The sequence below is a fragment of the Stegostoma tigrinum genome, chromosome 1 (assembly GCF_030684315.1).
Source record: "Stegostoma tigrinum isolate sSteTig4 chromosome 1, sSteTig4.hap1, whole genome shotgun sequence".
In the NCBI taxonomy this organism is placed as follows: Eukaryota; Metazoa; Chordata; class Chondrichthyes; order Orectolobiformes; family Stegostomatidae; genus Stegostoma; species Stegostoma tigrinum.
Window position 1 is genome coordinate 71,626,228 of NC_081354.1, and position 16,662 is coordinate 71,642,889.

Here is a 16,662-nt window from a genome sequence, read left to right on the forward strand (position 1 = left end):
CCCTGGTACTCCAAAAAATTTGAATAGGATAGCTTACTGAAAATGTAAAGAGATTCTGAGAAACGATAAAGTGCATGCACACAGTCTCAATAGTTTCAATAAACAAAAAGTAGTGACTTTAAGGGAATATGTAGAATATTGGATCTGTGGACAAATTTACATTGAGATATATCAAATATCTAGAATGAATCACCAAGTAACTTAAAAAAAGGTTATCTTAGAGTAAGAGCAAAGTATGTAGCACTTGAAACAAACAGAAAAGTTTGACTTCTGTTTTAAAATATTATAAGATTATGTTCCACGGGCTAACAACTCTCTGGAATTAGATGTGATGGTGATATTTAAATTGCAAAACTGGATGAGAAGAAGAAATTAGGGTTGGTGACACAAGTTAGAAGACAATAAAAAAAATAGAATAATGGGTAAAAATAGCAATTAAGGTTAAAATGTATCTTAGTGAAAAAGAATGTTAGATGAGAGTACCAAACTGATCGCTTTCTCGTGGTGATGTTTGTGTCCTTGTCTTTCCTTTTAAGAGGACTGATTTGGTGATCAAGCCATTGGGATCAATTGTGGAGAAATGAGTAAAACCCCGCAGGTCATTTGATAAAATCATGTGGGAGTCTAGGATGTGTAACATGGTCTCAGAATACTGATATAAGTGTGCAAAAGTGAATGTTATCTTGGAGGTGACAACCATGAGATGGTAAAAAGCAGGCACTGAAGAACGGGTCTCAGACACGTGCACCTACTTGGCAAAAGGAATGGCTTGGAAGAGCATGAAAACATAGTTTAAGCAATATGACACTGACACAAAATCCATCGTGAAACTGACTTTAAAATAATTGAAAGAAATATTAGTGAAATTAATGAAGAAAGAATTACAAGCAAAATATAAAGTGTGATTGGTTATTATGTTAAATTGTTGAAGAAATGAAAGAGTACTGATTCTGGGAGAAGTAATGGTGGACAGAGTGAAAAGGCCTGTCGGATGATATCCCCAAAGATCACTGCAATTATTAATTTGATGATACACCCTTTTGTTGTTTTCTTTCTATTGATGCCCGCAATTTTCATTGTTTCATTAATCTTCTAGTGTGGCTTACATATTCTTATTATATGTTTATGCACGGCATTCGCTGATTTGCTTCTGCATCTGCATTTGTAACATGTGCTGTCAAATATCATCGGGGTGGAATGTGTAGGATGGGCTGAAGGGCTAAAGGTTAATGATGATATTTGACAGCTACATGAGCAAGTAGGTTGTATGGGATGGGCTGAAGGGCTAAAATTATTGATGATACTCCACAAGCTGTATGACCTTGGACGAGGGCTTGTGAACATCCCTTTATGGGCCGAAGACGGCGCCAGCAGCTTGATTTTTTTCTGTAGCTATGTTATTTGTACTAGACAGTAGTTTTGTTTGCTGTATCCATTTTCTTTGTGCTGGCTGTTTGTTACCCTCTATAAAAGAGAAAGAGTTTCATTCCAAGTTGCTGGACTTCATCTCGGCTCAGAATCGTGAACGGTGCTAGGAATGAACTAAAGCCTCCAGATCAGCCATCGATCGAAGGGTCCCTGATGGGCAGAGGGGTGTGAAACTTGTTGCTTTTTCACTTTTCTCTTCCATTTATTGTTACCACTATAATCATTATTATTACTTAATAAACATTCATATTTAAGCAAATTGCTGTTATCAAGCCTTCTCAACTACATTTAACCAAATTTGAAAAGAACCACTTGAATGCAATCTTCAAGACAACCTTCGATATTTATTTTGTCATAAAATAACTTAAATAACTAATCAAAAATAAATTGGCTCTGTTTTCATCATAGTTAATGCCATGAACTCACAGAAACCGATGCTGTTTAAGTGAGAGGAACTCTCCCTTTATCTGAATTCTCTGTTTTCCAAAGTTGCTGTGTGGCAGGTCGACAATTAGTTTTGAAAATATTGCCACAAGGATACCGGAGACATTTGTAAATAGTCTATGAATGTGTGAGTGTGCCTCCAACAGGTTGTTACCCAATAAAACAATGCTTATTTTCTCCCCTATAACAAAGAAACCAGGCATGGATACTCCGATATTGAGACTCCAATAGTCATTTTTTGCAACTAATTAGAATATACAAACATGACATTCTTTGAATACATAAGTGCATGGTCTAGCATTGAGCTATTATTTTACAACAGAGGAGCTATATTAGATAGTACGCCATGCTTCAAGTAACCTGGGGTACGGTGGACTATGAGGCCTTTCTACACTCAGGTCACATACTATGATATAGTGATGATATCATGTGTATCATGAGCCATAACACAAACCCTAAAACACAATTGCTTTCTGTTATCATACTTCCCACCATTTCAAACTACCTGAGTCAAATACTTATGATATTTATTGCTAAATATCTAAAAGTTATAAAACATATGAAGAACGTTGATTGAGGACAATCCTAATTATTGCAAAATGCTAATGAATGCTGTTAACTATTTCAGCACTTTGAATTTTCTTTTTTTTTTGCTACAAGTAATGTTTCCTTTCAAGAAGAAATCATTAAATAGCCGACCTGCTGTCAACACGTGAAATTTGACACTTATAAAAGCAAGGTTAAAATTTCCTGAGCATTCAAAATTGACTTTAAAGATAACATAAATGATCTGGAGATCATTTGATGGCCTTGCAATAGCATCACTAGCTCGCAGATGGCCATGGATTGGAGTGATGAATGTTCAGATTCGTCTGCTGATTGAACCTATTGGCGAACTTATTATTGTGAGAATTCCTCCAGAAAATAAAAGAGCAAGCAAGTTCCGTTTGTGAGCTATAACCGTGTCTCATATGCTCAGTGCCTCATATGGGAAAGCCACAGAATGTAAAACCCTTGCTCTTATAATTGATATTTTTGATGTCATTCGCCCAAACTCTAGTGATCGCCATCTGAATTGAGAAATGGGGTGCAGTATAAAACAGGCTGCGATTCAAGAGAAAATTTTAATTTCATTCACCAAGCTCAGTTTTACCCTTCCAAATAAATAAATGAATAGATCGATAGATAGATAACACACACACACACAAGCAAAATCCGGTAATAAATGGGTTGAAGCATTCACTGTGTATTGTGTCAAGTATTTTGAACCAGTAGAAGCCATTGGCTCAAAGACATTGCAGTAGTGGGTTTTATATTAAACTTCATGGAACAAATTGAATTTGTATTCATAATAAGCTGATGTTGGATAACTTGATTTATTATGAAACTCAAGCCCATAAAGTATGAGAGGGTGTACATTTGTTAGTGATTAAGACAACTCAAAATTACTTTGGCATTAGATTAATTACCTGCAACAATCTTGAAGAGTGTTGTCAGCAATGAATGCACCTCTTAAAAACAATTTAGGCTGCATATTATACTTTAATTCATCAAAATGTCGTCCTGTATCTTCTCAGCTCACACTGGATCTTTTTCGTAGCTTTCAAACAACGATGGTTTATGTGAGGAACTCTGAGGCAGGAAGCTCCTCTTCAACTGTTTGCACTGCCACAAGGATTTTTTAGGCAATGCTAGAGATTGGTAACCCATCCAATCATACAGCCGGATTGCAAATTTAAAGTTTAAAGTGCAGCCTCACAAAACAGGTTTCTCAAAGACGTAGCTACTACCTCTGGACATGGGGATCAATTGTATATTCACCTGGTTTTTTCCACTGACAGATGCATGGGATTCACTCTGGAACCCAGGAAGCTTTGATTTGGCTCACTGAGGTTCTCTTTTGTGCATACTGTTGCTCTGACCTTAAGGTTGCCTCTGCCCACAGGCAACACTACCATTCCCAGGACAGTTGAGGTTGGCAATAAATGCTAGCATTGCCAGTGATGCTCACAAGTACAGCATTCTCACTGAGAGAGGCTCTAAAATGACAGATAGAGGAACCGGAAGTTCATGAGCAGGAGTCTTTTCAAATTGATGGAACTGGATATCTGTTGAAGTGTTGAGTGGAAAAGGCAAGATATTAACAACGAACACAGAAATGACAGACAGCAGCTACTCTCCAACCTTTCTTCAGTTTTCTTCATCTATTCTGAACAAGATGTTGTACGGATGTGCTGTACAGAACAGTGGGCCTTATCCAAATTGTACGTTCCTAGTGTTTTGATCCAGAACCAGACTTTGTTACATTATGTCATAATGTTGTTAGGGACCAGTCATCTTTTTTTAAATAGGCAGAATTGAGTCCCAGGTGGCTTACTAAGAGACTAAGGCCACAATATCCCACAGTTTTGAAAAGTTAGAACATTAACGTGATCTATAATAATGTATAACTTATTCATAACACCAGAGTAAACATATAGTAAGCAGGGGAATATGTTGTGATCAAACACCCCACAACACACATCAAATAGCCAATACCATCAAGACAGATCCCTCAAATTTCTTAGCACTCTCCCAGTTGTCAATGACACAATGGGTCATCAACTAGCATTCAATTTTACAACAGATTTCAATTCTTCACTTCTGTTAATCACACCCTGAAATTCCCTTTCAAGAAGTGTTCCACAATTAACTGCTTCAAGGACTGCTCTCCTTCAGGTTGATTACTGTCCTGGGCACTAATACTGCTCAGCTGTATCAAACAACTGTTTTGAATGGAAGAGAAAAATAATATCATTGAAGAAATGGAAGTAAAACAGTGCTTGAAATTGCAAATAATTTTTGCACCAGTTGTTCTCAATTATTGTATTTTGTTCCCATTTCGAACAGTAATAATTTACCCAATGGCATTTCTCTGAACCGACATAAATGAAAGAGGAGGATGTGTAGAGGGAGACCATTCAGATCATTAGGTGCTACATATTCAGTTAGTTCCACATCAGTATCTGTGAACAAAGGTGAAATTAGCCATTGGGTAAATTATTATCATCAGAAATGGGAAGAAAATAGAATAATTTCGACAACTGACACAAAGATTTTTGCAATTTTGAGGACAATTTTCCCTACATTCTTCCACTGATACTGTTTGTCTTCCATTCAAAACCGAAATTCGAATAGAATTTCTGGCAAAGAAATGAAAATATATTGCATGTATTCAAGAGCTGTGTTTTCTGTTACATTACTTCATACAATCCCTATGCGAAAGAAGGCCTTTCAGCCCATCAAGTCCATACCAGCCCTCTAAACAACATCCCACCCACTTCAACTTTTCCCTGTAACCCTGCATTTCCCATGGCTAATCAACCTGGCCTGCAAATCCTTGGGAAATTTAGCATGGCCAATCCACCTAAATTGCACATTATTGTACTATGGGAGGACACTGGAGAATCAAGTAGAAACCAACACCCCTCACCCCCCCCCCCCCCCCCACCCCCTGTAGACATGGAGGGAATGTGTAAACTTCACACAGGTAGTTACCCAAGGGTGGAACTGAACCTGGGTCCCTGGCACTATGAGGCTGCAATGCTAACACTGAACCACTATGCCACACCTTGGGTTTAGATTTACACTAAGTTTTGGATTTGTATTTGTATATTTGGCTCTTCTAAATTTTGCAAGAACTATTGTTTCTGATGTCCCATTTTGGGAAGAATTGTAATATTCTCCTGTTTTACCCAAAACATCTATAATCACTGGAGCTTAGTTAAACATAAAGCGACTAATTGGGCTGAATTACACATACATATCTGAGGCAAAATTCTGATATTACAAATGCCAAAACCTAGATCTTGTCATATTGGGTCATTGAGGAAATCTGCTGATATGTGCTGCTGGTAAAAACATAAATACTAACTGGGAGAATAATTTTTGACAACTTATCCTATAAAACAAGAAAAAAAGCTAAATATTATTATGAATTAATGTTCTGACATTTACTAATTCATGTTACATAGTCAATTTCTCTCTCAGTCCATCAAATGTGACTCTCCAAAGGCTGTCTGCTGCTCTCAAGGTTTTACTAATAGAGCAGGGTTTTAGAAAATTCTGCCCATGGTGAGGTTTCTCCTGTTGCCCTCGGGCATGACAATGTTGATAAAGTTGCATTTAATGTGTATTAAATCACTATTATCCTTAATGGCTGTAGTAAATGCAGCGATGTTATTCTCACAATATTGTTGAGAGGGTTTCAGCATTTGTTCTAGCAACCGTTGTGTATAGCTCTGAAAGAGTTAATAAAAAGCAGTGTTATAAGCACCAACTACTGTGACGAAGTCACATGGACTTGTGAACAGAATAGCTTAGCATCACGAATGAGTAATGATGTCTATTGTATCAATGTAACCCATAACTAGTTGTTAACAATACAATTTACTATTTTTTCTTAACTACAAGTGACTCTCACAGTTAGACCAGAAGTGGTTTGCCTCTACCGGACTGGACAAAGCAGGCTGCGCAGTTTCAAATACCGAAAGAAGATGGTGGCAGTAACCTTCATCACAGACAGCCAGCATTCCCTTACAACATAGTGGGAGTGGCGTATATTTTATTTGACTGCTCGTTCGATCTTCCAGGGTGAGCCACGAGGTGGTGATCTGTGGGAATGGTCCCAAGTAAGAGTTCAGGAGTACGTGGATAGACATGGGAACCTGCATGAGTAAAGCTTAAAATCCCCAGTTAGCTAAGGGTAACTTTAAAATGGTGCAGTAATCCAGGCTAGAAAATCAAAAAAATTATTTACAGCTCAGATTGAATGACATTGCCATAATGAGTGGGCAACACGTGACATGTTTACAGAAATGAAAGGGAAAAAAACCATGAAGGAAATAATAAACTGAGGTCATCGAACCAGAGATATCTTGATGCCAGTAATTAAAGCGATAATATTGTACAGATTGAAAATCTAAACAGACTTGGTCTAAAGGGGGAGACTTTCTTCAGGCTAGGAAAAATGTGGGAGCTCCTCCATAACAGCCAGGAATCAATTGTAAGCACCAGCACCCATGATGATGTCCTACACATCTGTGAATACTCAAGAGTATTATATTATTTTCCAGTCACTAAAATGCAATAAATTAAACCTTCTTAATCACAAAAGATACTTCCAATTAGATGAAGAAGTAGACCTAAGCAGACCATGAAGTCTCCAACACATAGATGAAGGTGGTAGTAACCTTCATTAGGAACAACAGCTCATAAGACCAAAGAGCACAGAAGCAAAAGTTAAATATTGAATATAATGATTGCTGCCAGTCCATAAACCACATTATTATTCAGATCCTTCTGCAAAGTGGTATGGGCTGCTTCATGATGAAAAGAAGTTGTGAAATGATTCAGAAAAGGTAAACTTTTAAGGAAATAGTTTCATTCCTTACTTTATGATGAAAGAAAAGTCATTATAAAGCAGTTGTGGATTGTTAAGCTAAGGATATGTCCCTGAAGACCTCATGGTAATCCTCAGGAAGTGCAACATGGTGCCCCCAACAACTCATATCTTCCTTTTTGTCTGTTTGCAAGTTCAGGTGAGGTGTTGGATGATTTTTAAATGGGAAGAACATGCAGAGTTACTAGGAAAAGGCAAGAGATTGACACTCAGTTGAACTGTTCATAGAACCAGTGCAGACATGATGGCTGAAAGGGGTACTATAATAATTCTGTGATTGTGTGATATCTTCAAGCACTGTAAACATTTCTTACTGAGCCCCTTTGATTACAGTTTCACTGAAACACTTTGATATTACTTCATCGAATGATCCTTTGATGTCCAGGGCATCTAATTTAACATCTCACTGGCCAACATCTCTGTCTCAGGCTTACAATAGAGCTCCAGCTAAGCTTAGCACAAGCTGGAAGAACAACACTTCATTTTTCCATTTGGGAACCCTGCTGTTTTTAAGAGGAAAATATCAAGTTCAATAATTTTAGGGCCTGAGCACCTTCTCCTCTGTCCTTTCTTCAACCCCGACACTCCAGGCCTTATGATCACATGGGCTGCTTTCAGCACAGCTAACCCATTTTCACCTCTTATGGTCCCCACTTCGCAGATTTTCTTTCTCCCCAGTTTACCATTATCCAACACTTTGTCTGCCTGCCTTTCTCTCCCTCTTGTCTCCATCCCTCCACCTATCACTTACTCCTTTATCCCCACTCCCTGTCTTCAGCATATGTACCACCTCTTCTTAAATACTACAAGTTCTGATGAAGGGTCACTTGTTCCGAAATGTTGACTCAATTTTCTGCCCACAGATGCTAAGTTTCTCCAGCAATTTCTGTTTTTGTTTTAAACTCATATCTGATCTGGCATTAAGTTCTCATTTTTGGAGCTGATGTACAGATAAAGACTGATAATTCATCAAATTTGATTTATCTTCTCTTTTATGAATAGAGTATACCAAGACACAATGTTACTAAAGACAAGAAAATTAGTGAATGGTGGAATATCATAAAACTGTAAGACATAGGAGCTAAAGTTGGGCATTCAACCCATTGAGCCTGCTTCGCCATTCAATGGGATCATGGCTGATCTGATAGTCCTCAACTCCACTTTCTTGCCTTTTTCACATAACCCTTACTGATTACAAATCTAACCTAGCCTTTAATGTGCTTAATGACCAAACCTCAACAACCCTCTGCAATAAAGAATGCCACAGATTAACTAATGTCTGAGAGAAACAAAAATACTCCTCTTCTCTGTCTTAAATGTGCAACTCCTTAAATCTGAGATTATCTATTCTGATTCTAGACTCTCCCACGAGGGCAAATAACATTTCTGCATCCACCTTGTCCAGTTCCTTACTGGCCTAGGATTTGGATAATGCATGAAATTATATATCTTTAACATTTTTTTGTGAATTGTGGGCTTCGCTGACTCAGCTAACATTCAGTACCCATCTCAAGTATTCATGTGTCTCAAGTAGCTGACTCCCAAGGAGAGACCAAAGCATCATCCTTTTTCCCAACTGCACATTCAGCTAAGGAATGTTGATTTAGCTTACCTTTTGAGTGGTGGCCTTCAGCCAGTCCTGACTGGTTTGGAAGCAGTGTTTTCGCAACCAACAGTATTGACAGTCACCAAACAATTTCACCACAGGGCCGGACAAGGGTTTGATTCCATTAAAGCAACGTTCTGCCAATATTAGATGTATGACATTGAAACATCAAGCGCAAGGAGTGTTCAAAAGATCTGTTGAGAGAAAATGTTTCAAGTCAATGACTAGGTCAATGATTGGATACCGTATTTGTCTTCAACAATATCTTTGAAACCAGTGGCCTCTAGTAGCCAAATGCATGAGAACACCAACATCAGCAAGTTTCCCTCCAAGTCACACACCATTCTGATTTTTAAATGCTAGTGCCATCCCTTCACTATTACTGGGTTAAAATCCTAGAAACCTGTCCTGATCAGGGCTGTGCTGTACCTACAACAATGGACTGCAGAAGTTCAAGAGGAAGCTCACAAGCAACATCTCTTTGGCTATTAGGACTAAGCCAGAAATGCTGACTGACCTTGCCAGTGAGGTTCATATTCCAAGATCCCAAGAATGAATGAATAAAAACAAAAAGTGCTTATGAATTTTATTCATCTTGAAAATTGATTTGAATATTATGGCAATTTAATGGTTCTGGTACTGGACTAACATCATGGTAATTCTGAATTTGAAACTGTACATGAGAAGTCATAATGTTAACTCAATAAATCTATAGACTGACACAAGAAAATTAAAAAATGTTTCAAAAATTGCTATATTCAATTAAAAATGCAATAGGCCCAATAATGTCCTCCAAGCTTCATTCCTCCCTGTGCTTATTGACCTCCTGTAGTTCTATTTGCAACTGTTTGCTCTCTGATCCACTGACTCTTTGTGAATTTCGTCCTCTACTCCACCTTCATCAGTAGAGCCTCCTGTCGTCAAGACTGTATGCTCTGAACTCTGTCCCTGAACCCCTGTCACTTTATTAGGTCTCCCACAGCTGTTCAAATCTTTTTTGAAAGCTATTGACCATGCTTTTGTTTGCCTCTCCTAGCTCATTTCTACCTCTGTTACCTTCCCCTTTTCCCTTCCTTGTTGGGGATGCTGGAATATTTATAAAGTTAAGCAAACAGAATTTTCACAGATTTTCTCCACATTCACACATGGGTCTGGTGCAAACTCTGTAAATTAAGAAGTATTCCTCATACACTTCCAGATTCACAAGTTCAGCACATAATGCAGAAGGCAATTGGAGTGTTGACCTTTATTTCAAAGACAGTGGTGTATAAAAATAGTCTTGCTAAAACACTCCGCAGACCTGTAAAGAGTTGTGGTTTCCTGATAGGGAAAGATAGACTGACATTGGAGGTAGTCCAGAGAAAGTACACTTTGCTGACCCTGGCTTTGGAGGGACTGTCTTATGAAGAGATGTTAGTAGGTTGGGCCTGTATTCATCGGAGTTTAGAAGAATGAGAGGTGACCTCATTGGAATACACTAAATTCTTAGGGGCTTGACAGAGTAGATGTGGAAAGATTGGTTCCTGTTATGGGAGTGTCCAGGTCTAGAGGGCATAGAGATAAAGAGAATCTATTTCTCTCTCAAATGGCAAGGAATCCGTGGAGGTCTTTTCCACAAAGGCTGCAGAGACTGAGCCCTTAAGTAAATTCAAGGCTGAAATGGAGAGACTTTTAATCATTAAGGGAATCAAGGGTTGGCAGGGGTAAATTGGACCAATGGGTCTGTTTCAGTGCTGTATGACTCTATGGATTATGGCAAAAAGGCAGGAAAGTAGAGTTGAGCATTATCGTATAATCTCATTGAGTGGCAGAGCAGATTCGATGGGCTAAAAGGTCGATTTCTGTTCCTAGGTCTTATTTTCTGTCTATGTTCTGCAATTGTTAGGGGAAGAATGAGAAAACCCACAAATAAATTATTTGTGGATGTAAATGCAAGTTGTTGCTGTTGAGATATATGTGCACTATGAACTTTATTGAGGATGATATCCCGCAGTCTCCTATCTGGGTTTGATGTACTGTGTTGATGATACAGAATCATCTCATCAAGGCATTCTAACTATCGGTACAATATTTTATCTTGTTGTAAAGTTGGCTGTATTATAAATATCCACTAGTGCAGCATCACAGATGACATGATAACACTTATCATGCATTAAAATTGTGTCAGTAAACAGGATTATTTTCCATTGGCTACCTTAATTATTTTTGCTTTTTTGTTTAATCACATTTTGTGATATGCACTTGCTTTAAATGCAAAAATAATTTATGCAAATATTCAGTTCTGCTATTTAATTGCATTTTCAGTACAGTAAATAAAAGTATGAACCAGAGGAAAAGGTATTCAAGTAGATTTAGACAACAAATTTCTGAAGTGAAACCAGTTTACGCATTAAAATTGATAAATTACTATGATCGAGATTATGTTGAAGAACTGGATCAAGGCCTTTGATTGTTTCAGTGAATGATAGTCTGTGATAATATACGTTAACCTTCAACGGACTTCAAATGTATTGAATGCCAATGAGAAATGATTACTTAATTGGGAAATTCACTGGTGGCAAACTTCTAACAGATTTTGCTGAAATCCTGGAGATTGTATCATTATCAGCAAATTTTACAGTATATATTGCTATTCAAAAAGACTGAAGGCAAAAGCTTCTGACTGCTTTAATAGCTTGGGTAAACCTACAGGACAAACAATTCCGATACAAGCGTGTCTAGAGATTCCGTGTCTGCCTCTCTTAATCATTTTCCTCTTGCGAATATGAATTGGAATAATGAGTCAATTAACTTGCTAAAATGGCAATGATATGCAAAACAGCCTGCAAGTCAGGAGTTCCGATGTCTGGATTTTAACAAGTGCCCCATACTGTGCATGACTGATTATTTTTCAGTGCTGTAAACATGCCACATCATGTCTCTTTTTATCTCAGCGCAAAGCGAAAGGTTTAATTGCATAGGGCAATTTAATAATGAATTCCATGTAACCTACAAAGTCCTGAAAGATTATTTTCTGCAAGAGAGCTCCTACCCGTTGACTGTGCTTGACTTCCTCAGTAGATGACTCAGTCTGCAGGTCAATAATCAAACCTTTCTGTAGTCCGATACAGATTAAATAAATTCCGGTTCCTAAACACTCTGGGTCTTTTATATTCACAAAAAAACAGGTGACATTATCACTCAAGTATTAATCCACATTGGAGGAATTTCACTTTGTACAATTACATGCAAATCAATTACACACAAAAATAATAAAAAGGACAAATCCATATTGCTTTAATTTCTAATTGCCTAACACTTAAGATGAGCCATACCTGGAAATGAAAGTATTACAGTGAGGAATTTACAGTCTTTCCACATCTTGAAAGTAATACTTTTACTTGAGCAAACCCAAGGAAGATCTGATTCATGTCAAAAAGTGAATCCTACTCAGATCCAAAATAAAAACCAAAAGAACTGTGGATGTTGTAAATCAGGAACAAAAACAAATCAATATCGCTCCTCTGTTCTAAGGAAGGGTCACCGGACCTGAAAATGTTAACTCTGTTTTTTTCTTTCACCTATGCTGCCAGACCTGCTGAGCTTTTCCAGCAACTTTGGTTTTTGTTCCCATTCAGGTACATGCTTCCTCAAAAGCTGTTTCTTGAAATAATGCATGAGAAGTCGTCTTTTCTTCCTGGCATTGCACTCTGTTTGTTACTTGGAGAAGCCAGGGCAGAGAGGTATAGGCAGTGCTGCTAATAAACAACAAGCACTTAAAAGTTTAATTTTTTTTGTCTCCAGCAAAATAAAATCAAGGTCAGTCAATTTCAAACTGGGTTGTGAAGATGCAAACAGTTGATTGAAGGCGATGTTCTGAGTTAGTTGGAAGGTCCATCATCACCTGACTTGTGCGAGTTCACCAATTAATTTGAGTTATTTTCAGATCAATTCAAGAAATGGTAGCTTGACTAATTACCTGTTATGTGATATAAGGGATTGGCTGCAGATAAAGAAAGACTTGCATTTATGTTGCTCCCTTCATCATCTCGGCATGTTAAATTAACCAGTATACAAGGGGAGGCAATGAAGGAAACTGGGTTTCTCAACAAAGGAAAAAACGGCTGGGGAGAGCTCCATATCTGTTTTGCACCAAATATGCCTTTATATGTTGCACTAGGTTATCCATATACACAGTGGCCATTATTTGTCCCACTATCACTGCATCGATGAGCAAAACTGAAGGACTCTCCTGTGGATATGTAAGTAAATACTAATCCATACATGTGAGGTAAGTTCTAAGTTCATTCTGGGTCAGTGGTGAGCTCATTTATCTTAGTTGTGGGATTTTACAAACTTGATACAACATCATTTCAAGGGTCTGGTGGCACAGTTGTAGTATCCTCCCTATCTCCAGGTCTGGAGGCCTGGGTTCAATCACTTCTGCCCTGGAAGGCGTCATAACAGGTTGATTAAGATAACTCTAACAACATTAGTGTTAGTGCAGAAGCAAAATTAGAAAAGGTTTTTGAGTCAACCCCTGTGCAATGGGAACCAGCTGGAAAATGTGCATATATCTGATGAGTACAGGGACGGGTTTAAGTAAAACTCAATGACATTAGATTTCTTGGACGCACAAATGAAAAATTATGGTTTTGTCTGAAACAGACTAAATTGAAAGGAAAGTAGGCAGATTTGCACAGAGAGATGAAAAATAAAACAGCTCGGTGTTTCTTACAAAATGATTTGGGAAACTGGGACATGAAATTTAATGGTGCAGGAAGTTGGTCTGTTCTTAAGTTTTATGATCTGACCTGTAGTGTGTGAAGGAGACCTTCATTCACAGAACATGGATTGCTTCCTGCTTGGAGAAATAGATGGTTATAAACGCATGTTACATTTTCAAAACAATGACAAACACACTGGGATCTGATAAAGTAATATTTCTTGATCCCATTCATTCTAACAGACAATTAGCCCATTGATTTTAAGGTAGGTCTCCTGGTCCCATAACTGAAGATCATAGTATCGTGTTTCAACCATTTAAAAAAACAAACGTCTATATTGGAGCTTTTGATGGGTCATTTTATTATTATTACTGCTATAATTACAGGCAGCCAGAGATGAATAGAAAAGTGATTGAAATCCAAAGGGATTTCAAAGTTCAATCGCTTCCAAAGTGATTGAAATCTTACACTGGCCAGGATCTCCTGTTAGAATTCTGACACAACTCCAACATAAATATGGTGCTCACTACTTTTGCAAATTCATGCATACGTCAATTTTGACATGGCTATGTATTACAGAAATGTTACAGTGTGGGAGGAGGACATTAGGCACATCGTGTCTGCACTGGTCCTCTAAATGACTATTATGACTTAGAGCCATCCTCCTACCTTTTCCCCACAACATTTTTTCTATTTCAAAAATCATCATTTGCTCTTGAAAGTTCTGATTGAACCTGCCTCCACTATCCTTCCACCTAAACATTTGCCATGTACAAAGCTTTTTCTCAACTCACATCTGCTTATTTTGTAATTTATATCATATCCATTCGCTCACAGTCTCAATGCTTTTATGAGAGGGAACAGATTCTCCATACCAACTCTGCTCAGCCCTCTCATTATAATTTCTATCAAATCTACTACTGGCTTTCCAAGGAAAAAAACAATTTCTCCTATCAACCTGTAACTGAATTTTTTTCAGTCCTGGAACCATTCTCGCAAACATCTTCTTTATTCTCTCTGAAACACTCCAAGTATCTTTTTTGAAGTGTGATGCCAGGAGCTGTATATAATATTCTGCCTGACATCTAACTAGTGTCATCAATAAAGCCTAGAATACTGTATGCTTTATTAACCGCTTGATCGCTCTATCCTGCCATCTTTATTGACTTGAGAAAATATAATGCAGGTCCCTTTGCTCCTATATACCATTTGAGTCAGTGCCCTTTATTTAATATTGTATCTCCACATTCTTCTAACAAAATGTATCACTTTCTCTTCAATGAATTTCATTTGCTACTTATCCCCCCACTGCTGCAACTTATCAGGGTGCTTTTGTAGTTTCACACAGTTTTTCACATTACAATTCTTCCAAATTTTGTATGATTCTCAAACTTTGAATTTTCCCCTGCTTAGAAAGATTATTTATACATACGCAAGGAAAAGCAAGGAACTCAAAAGTGACCTTTGGGGAATTCCACTACACACTTGCCTACACTCTGAAAAATAAAACATTAATTAAACATGATTCTCCCTAAAGAAATTCATGTTGGATCTTCCTAATTAACCCACATTTTTCTATGTTATTATTAATTCTATCCCAAATAACTTTACATGAAGTTTCTCCACAACTGAAGTTAAACTGACTGGACTCCATTTTCTCCCCTTTGGTCCAGGAACTCCCCACCTATGTCCGTGACACCACCCACGCCCTCCACCTCCTCCAGGACTTCCAATTCCCTGGCCCCCAACACCTCATATTCACCATGGACGTCCAGTCCCTGTACACCTGCATTCCGCATGGAGATGGCCTCAAGGCCCTCCGCTTCTTCCTGTCCCGCAGGCCCGACCAGGCCCCCTCCACCGACACTCTCATCCGCCTAGCGGAACTCGTCCTCACACTCAACAACTTCTCTTTTGACTCCTCCCACTTCCTACAGACTAAGGGGGTGGCCATGGGCACCCGCATGGGCCCCAGCTATGCCTGCCTCTTTGTAGGTTACGTGGAACAGTCCATCTTCCGCACCTACACAGGCCCCAAACCCCACCTCTTCCTCCGGTACATTGATGACTGTATCGGCGCCGCCTCTTGCTCCCCAGAGGAGCTCGAACAGTTCATCCACTTCACCAACACCTTCCACCCCAACCTTCAGTTCACCTGGGCCATCTCCAGCACATCCCTCACCTTCCTGGACCTCTCAGTCTCCATCTCAGGCAACCAGCTTGTAACTGATGTCCATTTCAAGCCCACCGACTCCCACAGCTACCTAGAATACACCTCCTCCCACCCACCCTCCTGCAAAAACTCCATCCCCTATTCCCAATTCCTCCGCCTCCGCCGCATCTGCTCCCACGATAAGACATTCCACTCCCGCACATCCCAGATGTCCAAGTTCTTTAAGGACCGCAACTTCCCCCCCACGGTGATTGAGAACGCCCTTGACCGCGTCTCCCGCATTTCCCGCGACACATCCCTCACACCCCGCCCCCGCCACAACCGCCCCAAGAGGATCCCCCTCGTTCTCACACACCACCCTACCAACCTCCGGATACAACGCATTATCCTCCGACACTTCCGCCATTTACAATCCGACCCCACCACCCAAGACATTTTTCCATCCCCACCCCTGTCTGCTTTCCGGAGAGACCACTCTCTCCGTGACTCCCTTGTTCGCTCCACACTGCCCTCCAACCCCACCACACCCGGCACCTTCCCCTGCAACCGCAGGAAATGCTACACTTGTCCCCACACCTCCTCCCTCACCCCCATCCCAGGCCCCAAGATGACATTCCACATTAAGCAGAGGTTCACCTGCACATCTGCCAATGTGGTATACTGCATCCACTGTACCCGGTGCGGCTTTCTCTACATTGGGGAAACCAAGCGGAGGCTTGGGGACCGCTTTGCAGAACACCTCCGCTCAGTTCGCAACAAACAACTGCACCTCCCAGTCGCAAACCATTTCCACTCCCCCTCCCATTCTCTTGATGACATGTCCATCATGGGCCTCCTGCACTGCCACAATGATGCCACCCGAAGG

At 39.4% G+C, this 16,662-nt stretch overlaps 1 long non-coding RNA gene across 2 annotated transcripts in view; it reads right to left on the reverse strand.

Moving 5' to 3' along the window:
* The window catches only part of LOC125448233 (uncharacterized), a 148,651-nt gene that overhangs the window by 126,252 nt on the left and 5,737 nt on the right, over positions 1 to 16,662 (reverse strand). The window contains exons 2-3 of one of the 2 annotated variants that reach the window (XR_007246675.2): positions 8,925 to 9,112; positions 5,383 to 6,152 (exon numbers count right to left, since the gene is read on the reverse strand). This is a non-coding gene — a long non-coding RNA (uncharacterized LOC125448233). Of the gene's footprint in view, positions 1 to 5,382; positions 6,153 to 8,924; positions 9,113 to 16,662 lie in introns of those variants that run through there. The other variant, XR_009446697.1, reaches the window with a different exon arrangement.